Source organism: Giraffa tippelskirchi, chromosome 4 (assembly GCF_054371585.1).
Source record: "Giraffa tippelskirchi isolate mGirTip1 chromosome 4, T2T-mGirTip1v1.2.pri, whole genome shotgun sequence".
In the NCBI taxonomy this organism is placed as follows: domain Eukaryota; kingdom Metazoa; phylum Chordata; class Mammalia; order Artiodactyla; family Giraffidae; genus Giraffa; species Giraffa tippelskirchi.
In genome coordinates, this window is record NC_137278.1 from 44,758,031 (window position 1) to 44,768,316 (window position 10,286).

The 10,286-nt window shown below is 39.4% G+C and overlaps 1 pseudogene; it reads left to right on the forward strand.

Moving 5' to 3' along the window:
* The first annotated feature begins 295 nt into the window (after window positions 1-295).
* On the forward strand, window positions 296-10,006 carry LOC145545597 (histone-lysine N-methyltransferase SETMAR pseudogene; annotated as a pseudogene).
* Window positions 10,007-10,286: the final 280 nt, after the last annotated feature.

A 10,286-nucleotide genomic window follows, 5' to 3' on the forward strand; every position in this document is an offset into this window, starting at 1 on the left:
CCATCTCTAGCCATTCATCTTCTACTATGTTTTCCATATATTCAGAATTCTTTCCAGAGTCCCTAATGCACCATGCTCGTCTTTTCTCATGTTGTTCTCCCTGCTAGGAATGTCATCTGTAAATGTGTGCTCATTAATTCATCACTCAAAACTTTCATTAAGGGGATCTATGTGTCCAGCCATGTACGTTGTCCTGAAATTTCCCGTTGTGTCCAGGAACTAGAAGTGTCAGTGGCCATTGTACTGTACTAGGTGAGTCCCAGGATGGGATGTAGGCACAGGAATTGAGGGGGTCATGGATGAAACCAAGTCAGGGATAAGTGAAGGCACCGGAAGGAGGAAGAGGGTGAAGAGTAATCTTCACTGTAGGAGCAGCATGGATGAAGGCCCAGAGCTGAGAGACTGGGAAATGACAATCAGTATGGCCAGAGGGGAGAGTGTGCAAGACTCAGAACATGAACGGGACTGGGGGACGCAAGGTCCAGTCACAAAAGGGATGTGCTAGAGAGCTGGGGTTTCTTTTCTTGTGAAGTAAAGGGTAGACACTGAAGGTTTTTCGTTTTGTTTTGTTTTAAGTGGAAGAAATGTATGGGGAGCTAGAGAGAAGAGTTAAATGGTCACATTTATTTTTTAAAATCAACTCACTGGCAGCATTGCTAGAAAAAGTGACAGTTTGTCACAAATTGTCTAAATAAGAAAACACAGTCCTGAGTTGAAAAAAGAAAATCACCTGAAAAATTTCAGGGGTACCTTATGAAGCTGGGGCAATTGACTAGTGTGATGAGAAAGTTTAAACTGCATGAGTACAAACTAGTTTTAAGTTTTCATGCTTTCATAGATCCAAGATTATGAATCTTTGAGGGCAAGGGCTCTGCCTATCTTGTTTTTACCATATTTCACCACTTACAGCAAATCCAGCATCCACTAGATTATCAATAAATATTTTTGACTAAGTGATTCTGAAATGTCTTTTTCTAAGATCATTCAGTGAAAATAGCTCCCTGGTATTAAAAGAAAGGCAACAGTGCTCCTCCAGTTGTTAAGGATAACATGTTTAAATTTATGAAGCAATGTGTGATTACCTAGAATCTATTACAGGCCCAATTATAGGAAAAAATCACATCTGAAGAAAACATTTTTATCATTAGGTCTTTTTCTGTCCAGGGAAGTGAACAGTTTTTCTCATCATTGTATCCCCAGCCCCAGTAGAGTAGCCTGTTTCATGACGGGGACTGAGAATATTAGCTAAATGAATGAATGTCTGAACAGGTATAGGGAATGCGTCTTTAAGGCACTGTATTCACAAAATCGCTAGTAAAGATTTTTTTCTGCACTTTTCTTTATCAGCTTTAATCTTCCAGAAGAAAGGAATGCACAGAAGTTAGGGATTGTCTTTAGGCCAGAAAGGACTTTAGGAACCTTTTAGCAGTTGGAATACTTCACGGATAGTGAAGAGCTCCGCCTGAGAACAGGGAGGAGAATTCAGCTCTCCTGATTCGAGACATTTTTCACTGTCTCATTTTGTAATTTCAATTTTAAAAGATGTGACAACATTTATTAAAATACTGATTGATCTTGTGAAACTCACTTTTTTGGTACCGCTCTGACCTATCTCATTGGAGCTACTAGAAAGCCATGTGTTTCCTGCAGGAGCAAAATTTTAAATACAGATGTGGAATTAAAAAATGAAGGTGTCTTTGTCCTTCGAGTAAACCTCGTGTGTTTTTCTCTATGCCAGTTATTTCCACAGTAAAAGTTGTTGGCTTCAGTCTTCAACAACCAAGGAAGTTTATATTGTACACAAGACCTCAGGGATTTCATGTTTGCTGAAGCCAATAAAAGCAAATTCTCTCATGCCCTCCTACCAAGAGTTCTTGACGACATTCTGCCAGTTGCCTTCTCAGATTTGGTAGTGATTCTGGTTCTCTCTCTAGATCCCAGGATGAAGTCCCATTTACTCTATCCTTCCTCACTGGGTCCCCTTTTTGTCCCGTTAGGTTCCCTTGGTGGTCTTCTTTTTTCCCTTAGCCACCCTGATCACACAAGAAATATGTTTTCAGATTTCTCACTCCCACTAAAGATTTTTTTTTTTAATATTTATTTTTATTTATTTTTTGGCTGTGCCAAGTCTTAATGGCAGCATGTGGGATCTAGTTCCCTGACCAGAGATCGAACCTGGGCCCTCTGCATTGGTAGCACTGAGTCCTAGTCACCAGACCACCAGGGAAGTCCCAGCTCCCACTAAAGCTTAAATGTCTGAAACCATTCTCCTTCTCTCTCTGCCCCATGCCATTCGTTTGTGAGAAAAAACTAGAAGGGAGAAATAACACCTGCCAGTTCTATGTCTCTAAAGGCAGGGACTAGAAGACAATTCTTTTAGGAGCTCCCCTGATGGCCTTAGGGCTGCCCACAGTCTTTTGGATCCTCTCTGGAGAGGCCTGGTTGGAAAGGGAAGAAAAGCCCTGTTGGCTTATCTTCTTATCTTAGTTCCTGTCTGTGGAAGGGCATTCACATCTCCTGCCTTGAGGGTTCAGCCAGAGGGCCCAGAGGATCCTGCTCCTTAACAAGAATAGGATGCTGGGAGCTAAACAGGCTACAGTCCACATTGTTGATAAGGTGTGGGTGATAGGTAAGCTCCTGTTGAAAAGATGATCTAGAGCTGTGTGAACTTCTAACAGCCCCTTGTTTGTTTATCAGAGGCTTACTTCAAGGACTAGGTTTTGTATTTTTGTATTTTCTTCTAGCATCAGGGGTGACACTACCATAAGACAAGACTGGAAAAATTCTCCTGACACAGTGAGTGACAAGCTCTACTGACTTGCCTCCAGTTTTCTCTAGCTGTAACAATGAAAGCAAGGACTCCTCAGAAAAGTGAGGCCCTTTTGGGCCACCCTGGACTTTGAAAATGCTATAGTAGGTACACCCTGGAGGAGGGCATGGCGACCCACTCCAGTATTCTTGCCTGGAGAATCCCATGGGCAGAGGAGCCTGGTGGGCTACAGTCCATGGGTCCCAGAGTTGGACATAACTGAAGTGACTTAGAATACACAGTAAGTGCAGGGCCTTGGGGGCTCTCCAAAACCCTGACTAATCTGGGTATAGCATGAATTTTTTGTTCTCCTGATCCACTCTCTATCTGACCAGAAAACTGAAACCTTTGCATAAAATAGGAAGATTTGTATCCTAGTGATAAAAGATGAAGCTGTGGGACTTCCCTGGCCGTCAGTGGTTAAGATTCCGCACTTCCACTGCAGAGGGCGTGAGTTTGATCTCTGGTTGGGGAACTAAGATCCCATATGATACGCTGCTGCTGCTAAGTCACTTCAGTCGTGTCCGACTCTGTGCGACCCCATAGACGGCAGCCGACCAGGTTCCCCCGTCCCTGGGATTCTCCAGGCAAGAATACTGGAGTGGGTTGCCATTTCCTTCTCCAATGCATGAAAGTGAAAAGTGAAAGTGAAGTTGCTCAGTCGAGTCCGACTCTTCGCGACCCCATGGACTGCAGCCTACCAGGGCTCCTCCGTCCATGGGATTTTCCAGGCAAGAGTACTGGAGTGGAGTGCCATTGCCTTCTCCGATATGATATGCAGAACGGCCAAAAAAAAAAAAGAAGCGGCTAGAATAGAACTGGGAATTCCCTCCTGGTCCCTTGGTTAGGGCTCTGCACTCGTCAGGGAAGGCTTCCAGGTGGCACTAGAGGTAAAGAACCCTCTTGCCAACGCAAGAGACATAAGAGAAGCAAGTTCAATCTCTGGGAAGATCCTCTGGAGAAGGAAATGGCAACCCACTCCAATATTCTTGCCTGAAGAATCCCGTGGACAGAAGAGCCTGGCGAGCTACAGTCCGTGGGGTCTCTGACAGTCTGGCACTAGTGAAGCGACTTACCACGCATGCACACACTCGTCAGGCAACTAGATGCCACAAGCTGTGTGGTGCAGCCCCACACAAAATGCAGCTGAAACTGTTAATACACATGTCCTTCATATGTCCCCCTCTTCCTTCTCCATAGCTTTCTTGTGTTGAGTTTGTTGGTTTATTATTAAGATGATGCTTCTGCCACCTGGGAATTAAGTCTGTGATCTTCATTGTCTCCCACTTCATTATCTCAGAAGGCCAACCTGGCACTGCTTTGTTATTTCCTCAATCTGGCGAGGTTGTGGGCTTGTTTTGACTCGGCCTCCTGGGTAGCATATGGTTCCTGCTAAGCCTGCACCTCCCAGCCTGTGGCTGCGCACCCCCAACCACCCTGCCAACCGCTGCAGTGGTCCCCTTCTTCCAGTTCTGCTACCCTGCTTCAGCCTCAGCTTCATGCACCTTTGTTCATTTTACCTGCTTACCCTGTGCTCGCCTTGTCTTTCTAAACTCACGCAAAACCCTCGTTGGGGAATCCTCGTTACCCAGTAAAGAAAGAAGTGCTGCTGAGAAAAGGCTGTGTAGTCCATTAGTGATGAGCTCAGAAATTATACTTTGTTTCTACACAAAACCTATAGATGAATTATTAGGAAAACTACTTTCAGTGTGTCCTTTGGTATAATTTGACTTGTGTAGGAAAGAAAAATATTTTCAAATACTGCAGTTTTCATAGATCTCAGAATAGGTTCAAAACTTTTAAATATTAAAACACATTAAAATACTTTTTACAAAGTGTGTTCAATAGGCTACAGGCAAAAGATGTGTGAAATAATTAGATAAATCAGGAAAAAATAATTTTACTTTGAATTTATAGTCATATATTTCCTGTGTTTATTGTTATGTCACAATCCAAATTTCACTGTATATAAATATTTTTAAATTTTGCTTATTTTATTAAACATTTAAATATTTAGAAATTTGAATTTACTTAGGCCTTATTTCTAATTTATTTGTGACTTTCTACATGTACAAAGCATCTGGCAAATAGCAGATACTGATAAATGATCAAATTACCAAGGAATTTCCTTTCTTTCTCTCTTTTTTATTGAAATATATTAATAGTTGATTTAAAATGTTGTGTTAGTTATATATATAACTAGTCATATATATATCTAGTTTTATATATATATATACATGAAACTGAACATATATATTCTTTCTCAGATTCTTTTTCATTATAGCTTATTACAAGATATTGAATATAGTTCCCTGTGCTATACAGTAAATTCCTGTTGTTTATTTTATATATAGTAGTTTGCATCTTCTACTCCCAAACTCCTAATTTATCCCTCCCCATCCCATTTCGTAACTGTAAGTTTGTTTTCTTTGTCTGTGTGGGTGTGCATGCCAAGTCACTTCGGTTGCGTCCAACTCTTTGTGACCCTGTAGACCGAGCCTGCCAGGCTCCTCTGTCCGTGAAATTCTCCAGGCAAGAATACTAGAATGGGTCACCATGCCTTCCTCCAGGGGATCTTCCTGACCCAGGGATCAAACCAGTGTCTTCTGTGGCTCCAGCATTGCAGGAGGATTCTTTACCACTGAGCCACCAGGGAAGCCCTCTACGTCTGTAAGTCTGTTTCTGTTTTGTAAATAAGTTCCTTTATATTATTTTTGTAGATTCCACATATAAGTGATATCATATGATATTTGTCTTTCTCTCTGACTTACTTCACTCAGTAGGATGATCTCTAAGTTCATCCATGTTGCTACAAACAGTGTTATTTCATTCTTTTTTATGGCAGAATATTATTTCATTATATATATCACATTTTCTATATCCATTCATCTATTAATGGACATTTGGTTTGCTTCCAAGTCTTGGTTATTGTAAATAGTGCTGCTACCAATATTGAGGTATCTTTTCAAATTAGAGTTTTCTCCAGATATATGCCCAGCTATTGGGGTTGCTGGATCATATAGTAACTCTGTTTTTAGCTTTTTAAGGAAACTCCATAATGTTTTTCACAGTGGCTGTACCCATTTGCCTTCCTACGACAGTGTAGGAGGGTACTACCAGGGAATTTTCTTATAAACAACTACTACTATTTAATTTCCAGTAAATTACTTTATCCAACTAGAAAAAGCAGTAAGTTTGCCTAATATATAGTAGACTCTCAATAAACTGATTGATGATAAAAAAAAAGAAAAAGAAAAAACACCAAGTGTCGTTAATTACAAATATATATATAGTTTTCTACATTTCTTAGATAAATGGCATAAGCTTCATCTACAGAGGATTAGATACTGCAATTATATCTATAATGGTCTATATAGTTCTGTAATATTTTTCACTTCACCTTCCATGTGAAAAGTGGTTCAAATGTTCTTATTCATTTGAAAATCTTCAGATTCTAGCTATGTTACAAATAAAGAGTTGTAGTGGCAAATCATGTTAGATTGTTCTTAAGAAAAGATTCCATGAATTGTGGCAATTTTCAAAATGCTTCAGCAAATGTACTTGCTATTGAAATAAATTTAGAATGGTTAAATAAGTAAATAAGTAACTTACAGGATTTTTAAAAGTTTTATTGAAATATAGTTGATTTACAATGTTGTATAGGATTTATACTAACTTTTTTTCTATGAGAATTTGGCCATAGTTCTAAAATATATTTTAAGAGCATTTGAAAGTTTCTAATTTGGTCAAATTAGAATCAAGCTTTTTCTTTTCTTTTTTAAAGATCTCATTATGTCCACATGTTCCAGTCCTTCTAGATAATAGTATTTCTCTTTCTTTTCTGTCTTACAAGGTTTTGAAATGTATATCCAAACAGAAAGGAATAAGAACCAAAAGAATTTATTCTTTCTAGGAAACTTTATATTTCATTCACTCACTTTTTAAAACCAGGGTATCCATGTATACTTTTCACTTTATTTTCAGATACCTTAACTTTCTATGTTCTCCCATCTTAAAATGTCAATAATAATAGTCCCTACCTCACTGGGTTATTGTGAAAATTAAATGAATAAAATCATGAAGTGCTTCATAAACTTCCTGGCACATATTAAGTGCTCAGTAGATGTTAGCCATTATTATACTTATTCTTTTTTTTTTTAATGTATAATTGATTTACAGGTTTTTTTGGCTGCATAATATGGCATGCAGGATCTTAGTTTCCCAACCAGGAATTGAACCTGTGCCTCCTGCAAAGGAAGCGCAGAGCCCTAACCACTAAACTGCCAGAGAAGGCCCTGATTTACAAGAAATGTGTTAGTTTCAGGTGTATAGAAAACTATTCAGACTCTTTTCCATTATAGGTTATTACAAGATATTGAATATAGTTCCCAGTGCTATACAATAAATCCTTGCTCTTTATCTATTTTATATGTAATAGTATGTGTCTATTAATCCCAGACTCCTGATTTCTCTCTTTTCACCCCTTTTCCCTTTTGGTAACCTTGAGTTTGTTTTCCATGTCTGTGAGTCTGTTTCTGTTTTGTAAAGTTCATTTGTACTTTGTTAAAGATTCTACATGTAAGTGATATCATATAATATTTATCTTTCTCTGTCTGACATTCACTCAGTATGATAATCTCTAGACCTATCCATGTTGCTGCAAATGGCAATATCTCATTCTTTTTTATGGTTGAGTAATATTCCCCCTTCTGATCTATCTAGGTTTATACTCTATGGCTGTTTAATTCTGATGTTCTCAACTATATAGAAATTAGCTTGAAATGATTTAAAAATAGTACCCCCTGAAGGCAAGATAAGGTATTGAGATTTTTTTACTAACATTTATGATGCTAATTTGATCTCCTCAGAGAATTTCTTCTGCTCTAGAAATGCACTTTAAATCTTTTCCCAGGAGGAAAGAATTGCAAAATACAGAGTACCCCAAAATAAGATACTTTTATGAACTAAGTAAAAACTTGCCAATATGATGTCCCAGGCATTATTTTGGGGGGATTTCTCAGTACAAATTCTTGAGGAAACCCTGTAACCATCCCACTCCAAAAGATACTGCAGTGGCGTAATCTAGTGCCTTGTTACTCAAACCATGGATTCTCAGCATCAGCATCTACAGGATGTTTGTTAGAAAAGGAATTTCAGGCCCTGCTCCAGACCTACTGAATCATAATCTATATTTCAAAAGACTTCCCAGAGGATTCATATATACAGTAAAGTTTGAGAAAGACTGGTCTAGTTGAGGTTCATCTTTTTTTTTTTCTCTATGAGGGCAGTTCAGTTCAGTTCAGTCACTCACTTGTGTCCAACTCTGAGACCCAATGGACTGCAGCACTCCAGGCTTCCCTGTCCATCACCAACTCCCGGAGTTTACTCAAACTCATGTCCGTTGAGTCAGTGATGCCATCCAACCATCTCATCCTCTGTCATCCCCTTTTCCTCCTACCTTCAATCTTTCCCAGCATCAGGGTCTTTTCCATTGAGTCAGTTCTTCGCATCAGGTGGCCAAAGTATTGGAGTTTCAGCTTCAGCATCAGTCCTTGGAGAAGGGAATGGCAAATCACTTCAGTATTCTTGCCTTGAGAACCCCATGAACAGTATGAAAAGAATACGAGGCCAGGATAATTCAAATATTTTATAATTAAATCACAGTTTCTCAACCTCTGGACTATTGATATTTGGGATTGAATAATTCTTTGTTGTGGGGACCTGTCCTGTGCATTGCAAATGTTTAGCAGCATCCCTGGCTGCCACCCACTTAGATATTAGTAGCATCCCAACAATGTCTTTGTGTTGTTAGGTTGGTGCAAAAGTAATAGTGGTTTTGTATTGTTGAACTTTGCCATTTGATATTAGAATACATTCTTAAATAAATGTGTTATGTTATACATCATTTTAATGCACATTTCTCATTTTAAATTTTTTTGTTAATGACATTACTTGCTGGGCTTCCCTTGTGGCTCAGCTGGTAAAGAATATGCCTGCAATGCAGGAGACCTGGGTTCAATCCCTGGCTTGGGAAGATCCCCTGGAGAAGGAAAAGGCTACCCACTCCAGTATTCTGGCCTGGAGAATTCCATGGACTGTATAGTCTATGGGGTCACAAAGAGTCAGACACAACTGAGTGACTTTCACTTTCACTTTATTACTTGCTATTTATTTTATATTTATTTTAGACTATAGAAATGGGAGAAAAAAAAAGCAAATTTGAGCAGCTTTTTTATTTGAGTTAAAAATGGGTTGTACAGCAGTGGAGACAACTCAGAACATCAACAACGCATTTGGCCCACGAATTGCTAATCAACATACAGTGCAATGGTGGTTCAAGACATTTTGCAAAGGAGAGGATAGCCTTGAAGATGAGGCATGCAGCAGCCTGCCATCAGAAGTTGACAATGACCAACTGAGAAGAATCATCAAAGCCGATCTTACAATCACACGAAAAGTTACCAAAGAAATCAACATCAGCCATTCTATGGTTGTTTGGCATTTGAAGCAAATTGGAAAGGTGAAAAAGCTCGATAAGCTGGTGTGTCATGAACTGACTGAAAATCAAAAAAATTGTCTTCTCTTAGTCTATACAGCAACAACAAACCATTTCTCAATCGGACTGTGACATGCAGAGAAAAGTGAATTTTATACGACAACTAGTAACAACCAGCTCAGTGGTTAGGCCTCGAAGAAGCTCCAAAGCGCTTCTCAGAGCCAAACTTGCACCATAAAAAGATCATGGTCACTGTTCGTTGGCCTGCTGCCCATCTGACCCACTACAGTTATCCTGGGGAAACCATCACATCTGAGAATATGCTCAGCAAATTGATAAGAGGCACTGGAAACTGCCTTTGGTCAACAGAAAGGGCCTAATTCTTCTCCAAGACAATGCCTGACTGCACGTTGCACAACCAACACTTTGAAAGTTGAACGAGCTGGACTAGGAAGTTTTGCATCATTTGCCAAATTCACTTGACCTCTAGCCAACCGACCACCACTTCTTTGAGCATCTCAACAACTTTTTGCAGGAAAAATGCTTCCACAACCAGTAAGATGCGGGAAAAGCTTTCCAAAACTTCAATGAATCCCAAAGCACAGATTTTTATGCTACAGGAATAAACAAACTTATTTCTCATTGGCAAAAAATCATTGATTGTAATGGTTCCTATTTTGATTAATAAAGATATTTTGAGCCTAGTTATAATGATTTAAAATTCACGGTCCGAAACCACAACTACTTTTTCATCAACCTAATATTATTACTTCGGAGAAGGCGATGGCACCCCACTCCAGTACTCTTGCCTGGAAAATCCCATGGATGGAGGAGCCTGGTAGGCTGCAGTCCATGGGGTCGCTAAGAGTTGGACACGACTGAAGCGACTTAGCAGCAGCAGCAATATTATTACTTACACTTTCTGATCTACCTGGGCATGTAATGTCCTCTGTTTGGTTCTGGCATGGGCTAACAATGTTT